At 43.6% G+C, this 20,015-nt stretch overlaps 1 protein-coding gene across 14 annotated transcripts in view; it reads right to left on the reverse strand.

Moving 5' to 3' along the window:
• Positions 1–20,015, reverse strand: part of MAPK10 (mitogen-activated protein kinase 10) — a 335,464-nt gene that overhangs the window by 246,732 nt on the left and 68,717 nt on the right. For 10 of the 14 annotated variants that reach the window (XM_053253755.1, XM_053253743.1, XM_053253751.1 and 7 more), the window contains exon 2: positions 9,949–10,124. The exons of the other annotated variants lie outside the window; for them this stretch is intronic. The gene's annotated coding sequence lies outside the window, so the exon portion shown is untranslated. The remainder of the gene's footprint in view (positions 1–9,948; positions 10,125–20,015) is intronic. 14 annotated transcript variants of the gene reach the window in all.

Here is a 20,015-nt window from a genome sequence, read left to right on the forward strand (position 1 = left end):
GATGGGGCTGCTCTGGGAAGAGCACCTGAGGTTCCAAGTTCCCTCCCTGACATCTAAAAGATAGGGCTGAGAGAGACTCCCGCCTGCAAGTTGGGAGAAGCTGCTGCCAGTCGGTATAGACAATATTGAACTAGATGGACCAATGGTCTGATTCGGTATAAGGCAGCCTATGTTCCTATGAACCAAAGGTCTTTTTGATTGAAAAAACAGCTGCACAATCAGACAGGTAATTCGTTTTTCTAAAGCAAACCTTAGTCCTGTTTTTGTGACTTATCCATTTGTTCTTTGCATTACTGATAGGATTATTTTGTTGGAAGAAAATGCCAAATGTCTCATTTGGAAGGGCCAATGGCAACCCCAATTCTGTTTATCTGCAAAATGTCATCAGCTGTTCTGATTAAAAATAAGTTTGAAGAATCATATTTATATTTAGCAGTATATTGTGGATGAAAAGGTTATCCAAAGGAAATCATCCCTATCTATTTTATTTGAATGTTACCAGTTAATTACCAGTTTTTGTAATAATGTGCCCTGGAATCTGCTCATTGATGTCAACAGCAAAAGGTCTATATTCTCTGTTCATGCCTTCAAGACAATAAAAACATCTCTTTCCAAGCAATACATTAAAAATATATATACAGTGACAAAGCCAGACAGCAATACATTTTACCAGTCATATTGATCTCACCACTTGAAACTGAAAAATTTCAAGAATTGAAAATAAGCCAATTCTAGTATTTGTGTAATCACCGCTTGAGGAGTTCAGCTCCCATTTTGTATTAGGTGTAATCTGAATGTGTGTAGCTGGTTTACCAGTACATTACTTGATTGTTTATATTACACATGATTACATGATTCAAGATTGCCACCCTAAATGAATAGACTGACTGTGCTTCCATATTTCTTTTCTCACACAGAAAGTGGGAAGCAAATGGAGATCCATGCACCATTTTGAGGGCCGACACAGTTGTCTATTGAGGACCTTGGAGACAAGCAGGGTCAGAGCCACCATTGTGCGAACAGGTTCAAAGAACTTGGGCCATCAATGAAAAAGCCGCCAAAGCCCACAGGGGTGTGTGGCTTGGGCTCCGAAAGAGCCCTGAGCGAACTCTCCTTGCCCACACTCCAGAGAGCCCGAGCGAGCCCTCCCCTGTCAATTTTTGCTACCTGACAGCCTTTATTTCCCTTTCTCTCCCTCCAGCAAGGGAGAGAAAGATAAATAAAGGCTGTCAGGGAGGAAACGCTGCCTAAAAAGAACGGGAGAGAGCTCGCTCGGGCTATCCCGAGCCCGGGCCATGCCCCTTTACACGTGACGTTGCATTTCTCTCTGGAAGAAGAAAAAGGGGGATAAAGGCTGTCAGGCAGCAAATGCTGCCTGAAATGGATAGGGGGAGAGCTTGCTCGGGCTCTCCAGAGCCCAAGTCACACCCCTGTACGCGTGACATCACATGCACGGAACGTCACTAGAGGGGCCGTCAGGTAGGGCCAGACATGTGCTGCCATTTGGCTGGCTCCGCGCCTGGAGACAGGGGTGGCTCAAGACGTATTGCTGCCTGAGGTGAAGGACAATATGACACACACCCCATCCATGGGTGGGTGTTCAACGTTCTCACAGTGGCCACATGCAAGGACTCTCAGACTGTGCTACCAAGGCAGGCAGGGGTGGCAGGGGCACTCCTACAAGTCAGTGGGGGAAAGAAAAGTTGTGCTCCAGTTGGGTAAGGAGCGGGAAATGAACAGCATGCCCTACTGGGGTGAGAATGGGCAGTGGCAGGCAGTAGACAGCAGGGTGGCAGCCATGGCTCTGAGGGTCTGGTATGTGCTTCTCCCAGTGCCTCTCCTAGCATCAGTGTTCCCTGTAACAGGGGTTCCGAGATGTTCTCTCCAGGACGATCTGTCTTCACCTTGGCCTTTTAGGTCTCTTCTCAGTGGTGCATTCATTACTGTTGTAATTGAGTCCATCCACTTTGCTGCTGGTCAACCTGTTGACTACAACTCCCATAATCTTCAGCTGCAATGGCCTTTGGGAATCCCAAAAGGCCATCACATCTGGGAATCCCTGTTACCGGAAACACTGCCAGCTGGCACCTTCACCTGAAGTAACCACCCTATCCTGTCTCATGGAAGGGCCATCCTTGGAGAGCAACTGCCAGTCGGGATGAACAATTCTGGGCTACTCTGACCAATGGTAGGATAAGGCAGCTACAGATATCTACATACATGTTTGGTGGCCGATTTCTAAGCCTTGGTTAGCAACTATATCTGCTTTAAAGCCATTTTGAGGTGGCAGTGGGTGCAGCTATGGCTCAGGATTCAGACCCCACAGTGTGGAAATTCCTGTTTTAGACTGCTGCTGGTTAACAAGTCATTTTTGGAGTAACACTACTCCACAAGTATACAAATGCAAAACCTGAAATAAGTGAAAGAACCATTAAAATGTAAAAGCACCACCAAAATTGTTTAGATTTAGATTCAACCACTTTTGACAAATATTGGCAGGTTCCATTGAAGGAAAGGACACCTGCCCTGCTCGGTTTTCTTTGAAGTGGAGAACGTGGGTAACACATCAAGTACCTTAATCAGAATCACACCGCAAGCCACAGCTTGCTCACTCTAGCACAGCAGATGCGATAACAAAAGATAATGGGCCCCTGTTCGTTTCTACAATTTTCTGTTCAAACATTTCACATCGAGCACTGACAATGTACATTCAAGTGGATTAACAGAAAAATAGACAAGAATACATACAACACACCATTAAAACGTTGCCACACAATTCTGCAGAGCAGCAGAGAGGACCTTTTCAATACAAATGCTTTTGCTTTTGCTTTTTGCAGAATGGCATCAGAATGACTGCCATCTTCTCAAAGCCTTATTTAGTCAATTAGCCTTGAAATATGCTAAAGGGGCAATGCATCAGGAATCCAATACTTTTTTATATATATACAGTGCTTTAGAACGTTCAAAGCGCTTTCAATACACTACCTGAAGCCTGGTCTACACATGCAGCAAAATCAGGCAATAATAAGGTGAAAGAGTCCTCCTGATATAGTAGAATGGACTCTTGCATTTTAGGCTACAAGTGGGGAATTATATTTTTGAATACTCCCATATAGTTTTTTTAAAATGCTCTGTAATCAGAAAACTAGCACAGAAGAGTCGGTTGGAATAGAACGTTTCTCCCTGATGCGCTAATCTTTCTCTTTGCAGGGAACTTAATAAATTGAAGGGTAATAAAAACCAGTCTGCAGTGGTACAATTCAGGATTCTGCCACTTAGTTCTGCAGCATATATGCAGAGGTCTCAGCAGTCCTCACGACAAAAATATAAGCTAATATTATTCATATTGCAGATGGGGGCCCGAGACTCAGAAACAGAGGTGCGCCTAGGTGATTTTGGAGCCTGGACCTAAAGGCCTTTGAGCCCCCCCCCCCCCCCGCCACTCCAGCTGCAAGTTAAGCATCATCCACTCCACCCCACCCCACTTACACACACCGTGACACACTCAGTATTTTTAACATGTGGGTTCTTGAGAGCACAAACAGCAAATGAACTCAAAAGAATGTAAGAATATAAAACAGGTATTTATGCAAATATGCATTAGCAGAAACATTTCAACATGCAACTTAACATATCCCCAACCCACATATTTCTTTCCCCACTCTCCGCTCTGTCTCTAAAGCACTGGCTCAGGTCACAAGCACACTCGGCTACCGGCACAGTGTGGGCCAGTAGTGTTGCGTGGCAACCACACCACCCAGGACAGACTAAAGAGGATTTGTGGGCCTGCAGGGGGAGTGAAGGCCCTGGACTGGAGTAAGAGTGCCTCTGCTCAGAAATAATAGTTTGTGCAAAGCTACCTGGAAAATTCATGGTGGGGGGAAATTTTGAACTGGAGAGTATATATTATTCATAGTATATACCAAAAGCAATCAGCAAAAATTATTGTCAATGGATCCTTGTCTTCAAAATGTATCATCAATAAAGGTACTAGACAAGGATGTCCACTGTCTTCATTGCTGTTTATACTTGCTCTTGAACCTTTGGCAGCTAAAATTAGACAAGAGCAGCGGATTCAAGGTATCAAAATAGGTGATTGTGAACATAAAATAAAACTATATGCCGATGATGTATTGCTTACTGTCACGCAAGTCAAAGACTACTTGGACACATTTTTGACACAGATACATCAGTACGGTTCAGTTTCTTATAAGATTAACAGAGATAAAACTCAGATCATGACATGGAATCTCTCAGAAGAAGAGACAGAATATTTCTCTAAAGTTTTAAGATTACATGTAATGAAGAAGCCAATAAAATATTTGGGGATTACTCTTACGAGGAGCAATAAAGATCTGTTTAAGAATATCTATGTCCCAATTTGGAAATCAATTATGGCTGCTCTGGATAGATGGAAGAGGCTGACTCTATCTTGTCTTGGAAGAATCTCTGCAGTAAAAATACACATGTTACCTAAGATGAACTTTCTTTTTCAAATGATCCCTATAAAGATAGACAACAAGATATTGAATAAATGGCAGAGTCAGCTTAATTCATTCATCTGGAATTATAAAAAACCTAGGATTCGATTTAAGGTGATGCAAGATTCCAAAGAAAGAGGTGGTCTTCGAGTTCCTAACTTGAAACTTTATCATCATGCTAGTAGCTTGACTTGGATTTCGAATTGGATTTTATCCCCTTAAGGAAGTTTTCCTCGGCTGGAGGAACTTGGTCTTACTAGAGGATTGCATAATTACTTATAGATTTCTGGTTCCAGGAAAGATTTGGAGATACAACAACATACTATCCGACACAGTCTTTTTAATGTCTGGGATAAATATCAGAAAAGAATAAGTCCTAGATTATCACCTTTGGCCTCTATACTGAATGTTTATTTCCATGAAGAAGAATTTTCTTCTAAGTATAATTTTTGGCGAGGCAGTCTATACTCCTTACAAAGTTTGGCCCAATATTTAGCTCTGGACAAATCAGTTTCTTCTGGGCAAACAACTCAACAAGCATCCTGGTTCCAACAAGCTCGGATTAGTTCAATAGTTCGGAAAGCGTTACAGTTACAGGGTGGGAAACTTAGAGATCTGACTGAATTTGAAGAATTAATCACCCAAAACACTGATAATTTATTAGGCAGAATTTATAAACTATTACTGAAGTATGAAACAGAGACTGAGCAGATAAAAGAATGTATGATTAAATGGATGCAGAACTTTAATAGATCGATTGATCTCTTTGATTGGGAATGCCAATGGAAAAAGAATGTGAAATTTACTTTGTGTACCATTCTAAGGGAAAACTGGTATAAGATGTTCTTCAAATGGTATATAATTCCTTTGACTATTAATAAAATAGATGATTCTTTCTCTAAGAAATGTTGGAAATGTAACTCACATTTAGGTTCATTTTACCATATGTGGTGGAGTTGTGGTAAAGCTCAACAGTTTTGGAAACAAATTCATATGAAAATTGAACAAATCTTAGAAGTTAAGATTCCCTTCCTTCCAGAAATTTTTCTTTTAAGTATGATAAAACCTTATATTCCCGCCAAATCAAACAAATTGTGTTTATATATTATTACAGCGGCTAGGATTATATATGCATCTAATCGGAGTATTTTGAAAATTCCTTCTTTAAACGATTGGTTTTTGAAAGTGTGGGACTATGCTTCAATTTTGAAAGTCTCGGCTTATGTGCATGGTATGTCTACTGAATCATTCATGTCTGTTTGGGAACCCTTTATAAATTATAATATCCGTTATGGTCAAACTTTGTTCCCATTTTCTGGATTTGACTTATAGTGTTTTCGATATGTAATTTACAAGAAGCTGATCAGATTAGATTTTACAATTTTAAGAGTGAATTTCTTTTGCTTAATTTTGTTCTAGATATTTTCTCTTTACTGATGTAATTAATTAGAAACTGGGGTTTTTCATTATGAAAAATTATTGGTTTTATATTGTCTTTATGGTGATTTGTCTCTGTCTTCTTTGGTTTACTTCTTAATAAAAATTCTTATTAAAAAAATATAGCTCAGTCCCTCCAACAACACACTACAGTGAATTACAAACATAGGTATTTAAAAAAAGGCTAAAGCAGGGATGGTCAACCTGAGGCTCTCCAGCTGTTATGGGACTACAGCTCCCATAATCCTCAGCCACAAAAAAAGAGTATGTAAGAGAAGCATACACCTGAGGAGCCCAGCTTAGAACACCAAGACCTTGGGCAGTTAGCCATGAGGCTCACTGGAAGACTCTGGCAACTGAGGGTAAAGGTAAAGTGTGCCGTCAAGTCGATTTTGACTCCTGGCACCCACAGAGCCCTGTGGTTGTCTTTGGTAGAATACAGGAGGGGTTTACCATTGCCTCCTCCCACACAGTGTGAGATGATGCCTTCCATCATCTTCCTATATCACTGCTGCCCAATATAGGTGTTTCCTATAGCCTGGGAAACATACCAGCGGGGATTTGAATTAGCAACCTTCTGCTTGTTAGTCAAGCATTTCCTCGCTGTGCCATTAGGTGGCTCCAACTGAGTGTACATATAGACATACTAAGAAACAAGACTTACTGGGCATATTTCCCTAGGGGTGGAGGAGATATGAGTTCAGCTTCCTCCCACAGTATTGGTATTTCATAATACCAATGAAAGCTTTACTACTCAGTGAATCAGAAGCAGGTTCGGTCAGTTGTCTTGCCCCTCCCTCCATGCTTTAAGAAGGTTGTCTGCCTTTCTAGGTTTTTAACCACTGCACACATTTTCATTCAAGAGATCAACCAATTTCAGGTCAGGGCTCTGAGAGCAACTCTGGACTACAATGTATTAGCTTCCATACTTGTGACAGCTATTTATTTTGAGGGTTTGCATTTTCTAATTTAGCTATTGATACTTAATTTTCATTCAATATAAGATGATTTGGATTTTTTGTCTGTTGGGCAAGATATTAACAAGATTATTAACTAATTTATGATACCTAATATTCATGGGTCAATTTTGTGTGTTTACATGATGTACTATAAAATTAATAAGATACATATTTTAAAAGCTCTTGTAAGTTGCTCACTTAGGGCTGAAATTGATTTTAAGGAGAATTGTCAGATTTGGAATGCTCCTTCCAATTCTTCAATTTTTCTTGATGGGATAAAGCCATTTGCAGAACCTGCAGCAAGGCTGCTATTACATAAAGGAAATGGAAAGATTGTGCCATCGAGTCGGTGTCGACTCCTGGCGACCACAGAGCCCGTGGCTTTCTTTGGTAAAATACAGGAGAACTGTGGGTAATCTCCAATCTCCATTGCCATCTCCAATGCAGTATGAGATAATGCCTTTCTGTACCTTCCTATACCGCTGCTGCCCAATACAAGAGTTTCCCATATTCTGGGAAACACACCAGTGGTGACTCAAACCAACAACCAGCTGCTCTCTGGGCAGGTTGCTTCCCTGCTGCGCCATTAGGTGGCCTTGCTATTACATACTCTAAGAAAAAGGAATCAACAATCATTGGCCAAGATCCAGGCTTTTATTGTCCTCACAGTAACTGCCTATTGCTTGTTGAAGAGCTAGGTTTCTCCCACAAGCAGCCTGCAGTGATACCTTGCATGGGGAAAATAAAAACATAATCAGAGATTCTAGTCTACATGCACAAGCTCATCTACATGCTGTAGCTTCCATGTGCCCATGTATGATTGTTCTGCTGCCTCACATATGGCTTACTTTCTTGCAGCAGCACTTGGCATTCATGAACAGAACTGCACAAGCTGTTACTCCTTTTTCACTGACAGCCCTTTGACTCCTGGCCATGGATTATTTTTTGAGGCTACATTTGACTCCAGAAAAAAGTGATATGTTTTATGGGACCAGCATCTGTTGATGCAGAAGGATGCAGCATCTCAGATTACCCACAGTTCTTCAGTCAGGCAGTCATATGAAAGCTAGCCTTTTCCATTTCACAAGCAACTCACAGACAAACATTTCTTACCTTGCCTCCAGCTTGTCACAGCTCCCCACACACAAAAACACCCCCTAGAAAACTATTTTTAGCAGACAACAGCCTGCCATTACAATTTGCTCGGCATGAATTTGACTGCAAATTAGTTCTGGAGTGACTATCTCTAAGCATTTGAGGTTTCATAGCTGCTATTAATATACACCCCTGAAAGGTATGTGTGTGCTTACAGCTAATGCTGTACAGGTGCTGAACTACAACTGCCATCTGCCCGGTGTGTGAGGCGGTTGTCCAAATATGCTACATTTTTTATAAGGCAAAGCTCAATTCGCACAGATGAATTCACGTAGGCCAGCTGAATGTTCCTTCTCATGCCAATGTCACCCCTCCCTGGAGGGGAGCAATGCTGGCACATGAAGGAACCACATCATCTGGCCAAACTCACATGCTTTCTCTCTAAATACATTACTGGTGCAAGGTGAGATCAGACCCAGAGCCACAGAGAGAACATGCAAACTGGTCCAAAGAAGGACCACCCTAAGGAAGCAAAGGCAGCCTCCAGCCACATTTGCCTCTGCACAATGAGTGGCATAGTCTTTCACGGGCCAGTACTCTCAACCACTTTACGATCACGTCAGAATCCTTTCCCCTGCTATTTTCCCTTCAAAAACAAGAGAAGTAATCCACATGTGAAATCACAAGTTCTGCTTGTGGCAAATAGTGGCTCTTGCTGTTTATCCCACCCACCATCCAGGACAGTTTCCATCACTGCACAGCCTCCAATGAACCATCTCAAGAAGGGCGGGAAGGCCCGTTTCTCGGTCATTATATGCTGATGAAAGGTATGATGGGTTAACACTGTTTGTGCAGGCAGCTGGGCCATATGGAGTATGACATGGGAGATCTGTGACAGGATTTCCCATATTTTAAGTCTTATTGCAGCTGCGGGCATCCACCAATTCTGAGAACAGTGGTGGGGCCCCACTCCACCAATTCAGACAGGAAGTGCAGCACTGTTGGATAGGGGACTCAATCCTTTCTCCCTGCATCATTTTCCCAATTAAAGGCCAGTCACACACATGCTCTCCAGTTGCAATTTGCCCTGCAGACTGGAACCCACAGAACAAACAGCCACCTTGCCCAGCAGTGCAGCCCCAGTTTGAGTCAGGACCATCCATAGCTTTTTCTCAAACTCTGGGAGGTCCAGTCATGGAGATGCTGCGGATGCAAATGATCAATAAGAAAAGCCAAGCACCTTAAGTGGGAAGGCGCTTGGCTTTTACCTAAGGCCATGTGTCATCTGTACTCTAAATCTTAAATAAATTCGGGCTGAACTAGACGTGGCCAGAGTGTCATTCACGTGTTCATCCTGTTGCCTTAACATAAAAGAAGAAGCTCATGCGAAAGAGTTGCTGAATCTTTTTCTCCTCCTGGGATGCATTTCACCTCAATCTGTTGCTCCAGGTAGTCTTCTCCCTTCCCATGTCCAATATTGGAGATGAGTGAGAAAGGGAGAAAAGTGGCTGCAGCAACAGATCAAAGGGAGGAACAACCTGGGAGGGAGGGAGGTTTAATGCCCTTTTCTTGCACACTTTTTACTATTAAAGCTACACCCCACCTTATATATGAAAATAAGCAGAGAAGACCTATGAAAACAAATCCATGTCTCCCACTGGCTTATATAGTTTGGTCTTCAGTTGCAGATTTGCTTATCTGTATTCCTGTGCATCCTAAAAAGTGTAGGTTTGAGGTTTCTGTGCTTATGATACTTCTAGGCTATGGGCGAAAATGGCACAGGAAGCAGAAACATCCATGAGATCTCCACTTAACTGAGCACACCAAAATAAATAAATAAATAAATGCTTGGAATTGAGTACCAAATGGAGAACAGGTATAAATACCAAGGCCGTCCACAGAGGTAAAAGTCACCTGTCCCTAAGGCAAAATCGGCATAATTTTGTATCTAAAGGCAGGAAAAAGGAGATAGAGACCTTTAAAATGCTGGTGCTTGGCCACCTATGGATGGGAAGACTTGAAGCTCTGCAGCTAAACGCCAACTCCTCCTGCTGCTCTCCCTCCTTAGGTGCTCTTGACTGCAAAGTCTCCGCTTCATCTGGAGCTCAGAGAAAAGACAGTGCAGGGAGGGCTCTGATCCCCAGTTTCACACCTGCCAAACATTTGAGAAACCAAGAGGTTGATTTAGGATTTAAACTCCTTTGACCATGCTAAAAATTAAAGCTCCCCCACCCAAACTACTATGTATTATGAATATAACAACATCAATACACATTAAAAAAAATTGTACCCTGCCTTTCCACTATTGCGTCCGAGGTGACTTACAACAAACCGATTTGCAATAACATCCATTCTGTTAAATTATCAAATCCAGGGAGGAAATAGCAGCAACAGAAAAGCAACAACAGATCAAATACTCATGAGAATAAGATAATTTTAACTTGAATAAAGAATAACGAAGTCAGCACCAGTAAAATATTTCTGGCGAGAGTAATTCACAGAAGCTGATCTCAAAGAACAAGCAGGCTCATGCAGAAGGAGGTCTTCCACCAAAGGCAAGAAGTGGGTCATTGACCCCCACAGCTCACAATCTGAACATTGTCTATGGAGAAGTGCACAAAGGGATACAAAAGGAATAACTACTTTTGCAGTGCACTCCCATGCATGCTTACTTAAAAGGTAGTGCCACTAATTTCCATGGGGCATACTCCAAAGTAAGTGTTCATCAGATTACAGTGTTAGTACAGGCAGTTAGGTTTGGGGTATGACCTGAATCTGCCCGATTCAAAACAGATTTGCAGATTTAGACACCCCCCCCCCACTCGCTTGCAGCAGCTGATATCGCCTTTTGCCTTCTTCCCACTGCCAATTTCCAAGTGCCACCACCATTTCAGACATATTGTCCACATGTGCACACCGTGATTTAAATAGCACCATGGGGGGGGGGGGGAATGTGGTTTACATCTGGTTCTTGAGGCTGTTGTCTTCTTTGTTTCTGAATGGTCACTATTCCCTTTTCAAACAATGATTTTAAGATTTTCATATATTACATACAACTATTAAGTTAAAAGCTAATTGAAACAATTTGAAACATAATTCTATTAATCCATGTCTTAGACTAAATGGGAAGTGAAATTCCAGGTCTGAAAAATTAAGAAGGGGGCTATTCTTGCAAGGTTACAGAAGTTCATCTGAAGATAAAACATACTTTTAAAATATTAACTGGCTCTGTAGCCTACACATAATTGCTATGCATTTTCTAATGTAATTAAAGGTAAGCATTTGGCTTTGAGTATAAAGGAAATATGTGTTCATTGGCCAACAGTAATCTCTAGTTTCCTTCTGTAAAATGTCTATACAAATCCATAAGAACAGCAGAGGACAACCTCCCTGAATCTACATTAGACAGACTTCCTTTTGGCTAGGGCAAAGCTAATTAAACTAATTCTCAATGCTGCTCATAATTCAGCTGGATAGTGGCAGAAAACCAGCAGCACTGAAAACACAGCGAATAGTCAGAGTGCTCAGAAATATACTCCTAACAATCTGAAACACTTAGTGGCTATCCTAAATACCTTTATATTAGGCCTGCTGCTCAACTTTGGTTCCCACCAGCTGTTTTTGGACTAAAGGTAAAGTTGTGCTGTTGAGTCGATTTCGACTCCTGGTGATCACAGAGCCGTGTGGTTTTCTTTGGTAGAATACAGGAGGGGTTTACCATTCCCTCCTCCCGCACAGTATGAGAGGGTGCGTTTCAGCATCTTCCTATATCGCTGCTGCCCAATATGGGTGTTTCCCATAGTCTTGGAAACATACCAGCAGGGATTCGAACCAGCAACTTCTTCCTCTCTAAGCAAGTTACTTCCCCGCTGCGCCATGGTGACCCTTAATGATAATACCTGATAATACCTACAGCTCCCATAATCCACAGTCACAGTGACCAATATCCAGGGGTTATGGGAATTGTAGGCCAACATCTGCAGGAGGGCTGAAGTTGAGTAGTTCTGCATTATGTGGACAGAGGACAGACTTCAATCCACTTATTTCCATATGAGTTGGTTCAAACATAACGTTTCCAGTTCCCCAAAACATGGTTTGGATATTGAAACCTTTCCCCCCAACCATCACTGCCTATATGCAGCAAATGTCCAAAATGTGGAGGCTATTGATAACCACAAGGAGTTTATTGGGAAAACAGCAGAAGGCAGTGATACCAGAAAAAAGTATCAGGGGACACAGAAGGAACAAAGTGAATTTCTGGGGTGGCGAACTCTGTCCAACATGTTAGGTTTCTGAAAGAAAGACAATGGTCTATCTTTAATGCTCCCAACCTAAATGCACATTAATGCTCCCAAGCTAAACACAAATAGAAGTAAGCCCATGGGGACTTGCTCTTTGTGCTTTTTATATGATAATAAAGAAAAGGACTCTGAGCATGTTAAAAATGCCTTTCCTTCAGATTACCATGGCTGTCCAGCAGTGGGGGGGGGGTGTAAATTACTTGGCAGGGAGATGTTTCCGCCTTCTCCCCCTTCCCCACTGTCTCACATTGCTATGGCAAAATAGCCTGAGACAATCATGTGATTAGCTAGGAACTAAAGTATGCAATTACAAAACTTTCTTGAAAGACAAGGGCAAAAATTATGCTCATTCAATCAACAGGAAACTTATCATTGCTTGCCTACATCTCTCCACTTGACTTTGTTCTAGCTCAGACTCTAGGATCTATGAAATGATGATGATACAGCAACTGACCTGTCGGAAAGCATTCTTCTTAGTTTAGCTGCAATTTGTACTAGGAAATTATGTAAGGCAATTGTTAGATGCGATTTGATGTGGGAGAAAGTTATAACGACTTGTGCAGTCTGGAATTCTACAACCAGAAAATCCAGATTTTGCCATGTGAATGCACTGAGCAAATTAAGAATATTTGCATACATTCCTCTTTATTTTTTCTTTGGGATTTTGGGGTGTGTGTGTGTGTGTGTGTGTGTGTGTGTGTGTGTGTGTGTGTTTTGGCATGGGGGGGGAGAGTTTGGATGTATAAAAACTTTGAAGATGAGGGTGGATGTAAGTCAGTATTTAGAGCAGGAGTAGGCAACCTTGACTCTCCAGCCGTTGCTGAACTGCAACTCCCATAATCCCCAACCACAATAAATTGTTTTTCTGCTCCTCCACCTCTCCGTTCCTTTTTTCTTTCAAACCCCTCTTTCCCACACTTTCCTTCTCAGCATTCCCTTTGACTTTGGTGACAGTTGTTGGTCTTATGTGTCATTTTTTTGTTCTCCGTTGTAGGCCACTGTTTTTTTAACTGTGGTTTGAAATGTTAGTGATGCAGTTTCTTAGATGACCAGCAGATGTCTCTGGTTGACATGAGCATTGTGAACAGAAAACAGCAAGTGGTGACATAAAACACAGAACACAGGAGGCTGCTGCATGCTTGCCTTTCTAGGGGCCTGGCTATGCAATGAAAACATTTGAAGGGTATTTAAATGAAAATATGTTCTGAAGCAGTGATTTTCTGTAGAAGGCTGGGATGTATATCAAATCTGAATTTTCTAAACCCTTAGATGACTCAGAAGGTGTGAGGAAGTGCAGATTTTGGAATGTGAGCAACCAACCCACAGCACACACTTGGAAATTATATGCGTTAAATCATTTTTATGCATAGGATTCTCTAGACACAAATTTGTAGAATAAATAGATAACCAGAATTCTTTTAAGGGTAAAGCAAGCTTAGGGAGAGTTTTCAAGCAAAACATTTCAAACCACAGGATTCCCTTTCCATTGCTGCCATCAGGGTTCCCTTCCCCTTACTGAAGGATTCCCCTCCTGAGGGTGCTTTGTAATGAAAATGCTAGGTTTGCACTGTAATGTGTACTTTGGCCATATTTTCTTGGATATACATGGCGCAGCGGGGACGTAACTTGCCTAGAGAGCAAGAGGTTGCCGGTTCGAATCCTTGCTGGTATGTTTCCCAGACTATGGGAAACACCTATATTGGGCAGCAGCGAAATAGGAAGATGCTGAAAGGCATCATCTCGTACTGCGCAGGAGGAGGCAATGGTCAACCTCTCCTGTATTCTACCAAAGACAACCACAGGGCTCTGTAGTCGCCAGGAGTCGACACTGACTCAACGGCACAACCTTACCTTTACATAAGTTAACCACAAAATAGAATTTTGTAGAACATAGTTTGCCTTGAGCCTTACTACTTCAGAACCCCTCTGCTCCCTCGGATTTCTTTATCAGCACCGTATCGCCTGGAAAAATGGTTTCCAATTGGGTTGCCAGGTCCCCTCACACAGAGAACTCTCTCTTGCTTTAAATGGTTTGAGGCACTGGGGAAGGAGGGCCTCATGGCTGCATTGGTGGCCCCTGCCCTGCTCCTTCACCAGTCCTTAGTCCCCTTCCTTAGTCCCCCAGCCCCTTTGGCGAACAGGGCTCCAAAATTATTCAGCAGCAGGCAGGTAATGGGAGAAAAGGCAAAGCGGCAGGTGGAGAGGCTAGTAACGGAATTCCAGCCTGTCTCAGTTTCAGAGCATTTAACAGCAACATCTATGAGCAATCCAGAGTGCTGCCTTCACAGAGTGATCCCTGCCAGCCTGTAGCACATCTCCTGCCTCACTGGGGACACCTAATTCAAATCCCTATCCTCACTTTTCTCTTTAGCAGCACTTTCATGTCCTCCCACAGCAAATCCTCCGTCTGATTTCAAGGGCAGACAACTGACAAGTCCCAAAGCAAGCCATGTCTGGCCTTCGTTGCCTGGAGGGAGTTCCAGTCAGACAAGGGGGCTCTGTGGCACAAAGGCATGAAGAAGAAAAATGATGAAGCCCTCGAGGCTTAGAAACTGAGGAACCGGGGCATAGAGAAATAAGAGAAAACCATTTGTATTTGTTGAGCTAGGGAGAAAAGACAGCTTCCTCCAAACAGAAAAGTCAGCAACAATTTGCCCTTTTTTGAACATTATCTCCCATTATCTATTCCTTGTGGGGAGGGAAAATGTTCTGTGACCTGTTTTTTACCACAAAGTTTTGAGGGACACGATACACACACACACACACACACACACACACACACACACACACACACACATGCTATCTATCTATACATACATACACACACACACACACACAGAAGCTGTTCACACGGCCATGCAAAATTAGCCCGCTTTTGCGCAGTCATGAGAACCACCGGGCTCACAGGCAAGCCCGGTGGTTCTCTGGCAGCTAGCCTGCCTAGAAACCCCTACCCCTAAATGAGGTTAACGGAACGAGCGCTCCGTTAACCTTGTCCTTTTGATTGTGTGTCAGCCGCAACTGCCTGCAGCCACGGCTGACACATGTGGGGTGGGAGGGAGAGGAGACCCCAGGAAGGCACTGTGCATTCGTGCAGTGCCTTCCTGGGGTTTGGGTGCCATGTGGCAGAGCTCCCATTCCCATGACCCCCGGAGCTCCCCGTCGGAGCCGCGGCCGGGCATGGGAGCACCCAACCAGAGCAGCCGCTCGTCAATCCAGCCACCCAGCAACAAGCGACTGCTCATGGGCAGGAAGAGTGGGCTAAGCCCACTCTCCCCACCAAACCCCATCTGGCGCTTAACACGGGTCGTGAACGCCAAACCCCGTCTAGTGCTTCACAGGATATATGTAATATACTATATATACTGTAATATATATGCTAGTACGTAACTATACTAGTAGTTGAAGCCCATTGTTGCCTGGTCATTATGCATAGATTCCACTACTAGGAGAATTCAAGCAATGAAATCCAAGAGGCCCTCTAATATCACAGGGATAACATTCACAGAAACCATGGTATTGGAGTGTTTGGCCTAATCCAAAAAAGGGGGTTAGCTACTGGCATGTGACAAGCAAAAAGAGTACACACAGAGCACATGATTCTCGGTTACCAAAGCAAATGAGTCAAATCCATACCCACCAACATTTCTCAGGTGAAAATGGCGATACACTTGAAAAAACCAATTCTCATACCCAAGCCCTGCCGCCCCCTGCACTATTACCCATGGCGGAAGACTGGATTGCATCTGCTATATGCTGTATACTGTAACTGCAGAGTGCCTTACTACTGTGCACCCATTGACATGCAGGTGCACTTGAGGCATGATGCCTCTGCCCACCCACTTGGAGATTTAAAATCTAGGGATTCCGGAAAGGAAGCTGAATCCTGAAGAATAACAACCCACCTGAAAAAAAAGTATAGCATCATCAGAAGGCAAAAATAGGGAGAAAATGGGACAATGATCAGATTTACCAGGGACAGATTCCAGAAAATAGAGACTGTCCCCAGAAAATAAGAACATGAGCCTAACTATACATCACCTTGATAATTTTGGTCATCTTTTTTTGCTTCTCTTTCAGCTGTATGATATCCTTTTCAAAACGGGGCAAGCAGAACTGAACACAGTATTTCAAATATGGTTGCACTAAAGATTTATATAAGGGATTATGAATTCTGACAATTTTACTTTCAATCCCTTTCCTAATGACCCCCAGCATGGAATTTACCTTGTTCACAGCTCTATACACGGAGCTGTTTTCACTGAATTACAGGCCAAGATCCCAAGGATCTCTTTCCTGATTGATCACAACTAGTTCAGATCCCAACCAGTTCAGTGTTTCCATCAGCTTGGTTGGAGGGGAGATATAAAAAGATACCCTATCACCTGTGCAAGTGTTTTTGTAGAACAGATGAAGTTGAAAATTTGGCTCATATTTTACTTCACTGTAAATTCTATAGCACTCCACGTAGCAAATAGATTTTACCCCTTTTAGAGAACTTACAGGGAAGACCAACAGACTCTTAGGCAGCCTATCTTTTTGTAGACAAGATGGTATTTGTTAACTTGTGCTGCTAAATTTTGTGCTATTGCATACAAGATTCGTCAAGCAATGGTGAAGGTTCCCCCTATCAGTTAGGTAAGGGTATGCCCCTGATTTGGGTAAACTTCTTTTACCTAAATGTAACCGTGATATCTGACAGACGGTATCAACTGTATTGAACATTAGCTTTGTACTCTAATGATGAAATCTGGTCAACTACCGTAATAGTTTTAGACTGAACTTCTTTTGCCATTCTGTTGCCCATTCATCCAATTTGAAGAAACAGTTCTGGAGCTCTTTGCAGTCTACTTAGATTTTCATCATCTTGAATAAGTCAACTGCAAACTTGGCTACCTCACTGCTCATCCTTGACCCCATATAACTTCAAAACAAATTTAAAAGTACTGGTCCCAACACAGTTCTTTGGGGAAACTCATTGATTACAATTGTCGGTTTACGACTGCCTGCCCTGTGTTTCTAGTTTTTTAATCTGTTGCCTGTCCACATTTTCCTTTTCCATTGCTGCTCAGTTTACGCAGCTGCCACCTAGTTTAGCTGTGTGCCTGAGAGTACAAAAACACATCGGCCACAATATATGGCAAGCAAGCAGCGTTCAGTTGCGTGGGTGACTAGTTCTCATGTTTGCTGGTAAGTACAAATAAACCAAGGTCATGCTTTTGAGCACACTGACTTGGACGTGCCCATTTACCACATGCATGGGTGAACCTCGGCTCTGTTTCAGTCATTCTCAGAATGTGACCAGCCAATGGACTACAGGTCTTTTCTATCTGTGGTTTCCTCTTAAGATGAAAACCAAAGTCCCTTACAAAGCAAAGAGTCCATTGAAATCAGCAGGTTCTATGGCAATCTATTGTGAATCAAGGTACAGAAAAAGCGATTGTCCAATTATTTTTATATATGTTGTTGTTTGTTTTAATTATTATTATTTTCAGAAAATTCTATCCCACAGTCTCATCACTGTCCCCATCATGCAGAAGTGAGCAGATGACGGCCTGTTCCTATGACCCTCTGGGTATATTGTAACACTGTGGAAAAGCTGGTGCTGTGCTTTGTTGGTGCTCAGCTTGTCAAGGGCTGGCCGAAGTACATCTTGTGCTACGACAAAGAATCAGCTTTTGGCACATCACCACAGATGTCATCTTCCAAGTACTTGCAGCAATGTGCCAAAAGCAGAATCCTGTGTGCTGCACCTGATTAACATGACCACCTTCCACAAACTCAGAATTAATATGACTATGGCTTTAAAAGGTCTTTTTATACATCCAATTGTTGAGCAAGGCTATCCTGAGACTAAAAGAAGATGATGTTTCCCCCTCAATCCATAACTGGGTTTGGTTTTTTTAAAAAAAGACCGATTTAGAGGATGCTGTTGACAACCAGTCAAGGCTTGCATAACCAATCCAGAGGCTTTAAACTGCCTGTTAATTGCAGGGGCCAAGGCTGTACAACCCAATAAGGCCTGGGCCTCAACAATGAAGCTCTGGGCTGGTTCTCAGGACCAAAATCAGGATAGAAGGAGCATCCAGCCAGGCTCCAAGCACCATATGCACTCACAATAAACACTTGTACCTTATTTACCCAAATCGAAGATGACTCTGAGAGTCCTTTCTCACAATCAGTGAGAAAGGGCTCCGATCTGCAGGGGAGGAAGTCTTAAAATGCTTACCTCCCCAGCAGATGATCAAGGGCTCATTCCTGGGTGGGCGGATCACCCACCCAGATGATTGCTGACTACTGCTGGCAGCGTGGAGGGTAGGGGACTGGGATGCGTCTCCCCAGCCCCTGGAACTCCTATAATGCACTACACAAGAGTAGGGTGCATTATCGGGATCTTCCTGGCACTGGCTGGGAGGCTACCCATGTGCAGGTATAGCACGGAGCCGACAAACAAGCACTAAGCCTGGTTTACGCCGACATATGAGCACTAACCCTCGCACCCAAAATCCAGGCTAAGTGGCAGGCTCCCTAAGTGGGTTTTTGCTGCGCTGCCTCATGGCTCCCGGCAGTTCACACGTGCCAGCAAAACCGGGCTGGGCTTCCTTAGCCCAGTTTCACCTGAGCTAATGAATAGTTCAGGGCTATTCAGGGTGAACAGTCCCTGCATTGAAAATGACCCCCTTAAAAACAGAGGTTAAATACAGGTTATAACTGTATAACCTACAGGTTATACCTGTATTTATCCAGAAGGAACAGGACTCTGAATTGAAGACAACCCACCAATTTCTAACATCAAAGAACCTGGGGCGGCGGGGAGAGGGGACCTCAAGTAAATACAGGACACTGGCAAAAATAAAGGCAGAAAGAGGGAGAACTGATTGTCTGCTAGCCCCAGGCTGTGTAGGACGACAGCAGCCTACCCACTATGTGCACCCAACACTGTATCAAGGGTAGAGGGAAAGCATGTCCCACTCTGCTCTACCCATGCTTTGTGTTAAAGCTGGGCCATCCAATGGAAGCCAGGTCCAGGAAGGTCTATCATTGCCCAAACAAAATGCTAAGGATCAGGGAGCTGCAATGGACAGGACAGCGGTATGTGGTCACACTTCCATGCTTCACAGCCTCATCCCCAACCAGCAACACACTCTAGGCATGCTGCCACTGCTGAGCTGCCACTGCCACTGCCACTGCTGCACATTGTAGGCACGCCGCCACTGCTGAGCTTGTCTGCCTGCCCCAATGGCAAAAAGCTGCCTTGGATCTCAGCAGCTCCAGACTTGCCATTTCTGAGGAGGGATTAATTGGTGCTTTTCTGAGAGGGGGAACTCTTGCAAGAAGGGAGTTCCTCCCCTCACTGGCTTGCCAGGGCCTATTTAACAGGATGGAGGCTGATGATGAGGGCTGCAGTGAGGAGGACTGAGAGCCACCGGCAGGCCTAGTGACTTAGCAGTGCCAGGGAGAGCTAAACAGAGCCCTACCCAGGTGAGACATGGGAGCAACAGTGAGCCGGGTCTCACGATCAGTGAGATAGGGTTTTTGCAGCTAAGCGGGGAGAGCGGGCTAAGCCCGCTCTCCCCGCACACGAGCAGGGAGGGAGCCCTGGATGGCCGGATCAGCCACCCACACGATTGCTGGCTCCGTAATGGAGCCGATGGGGGCTGGGGAGCTCGGGGGCCGTGTGGCCCCCGGAAGCTCCAGTATGCCCTGCGAGAGCACGCAGGGCATACTGGGGAGACCCCCGG

Source organism: Hemicordylus capensis, chromosome 5 (genome assembly GCF_027244095.1).
Source record: "Hemicordylus capensis ecotype Gifberg chromosome 5, rHemCap1.1.pri, whole genome shotgun sequence".
In the NCBI taxonomy this organism is placed as follows: domain Eukaryota; kingdom Metazoa; phylum Chordata; class Lepidosauria; order Squamata; family Cordylidae; genus Hemicordylus; species Hemicordylus capensis.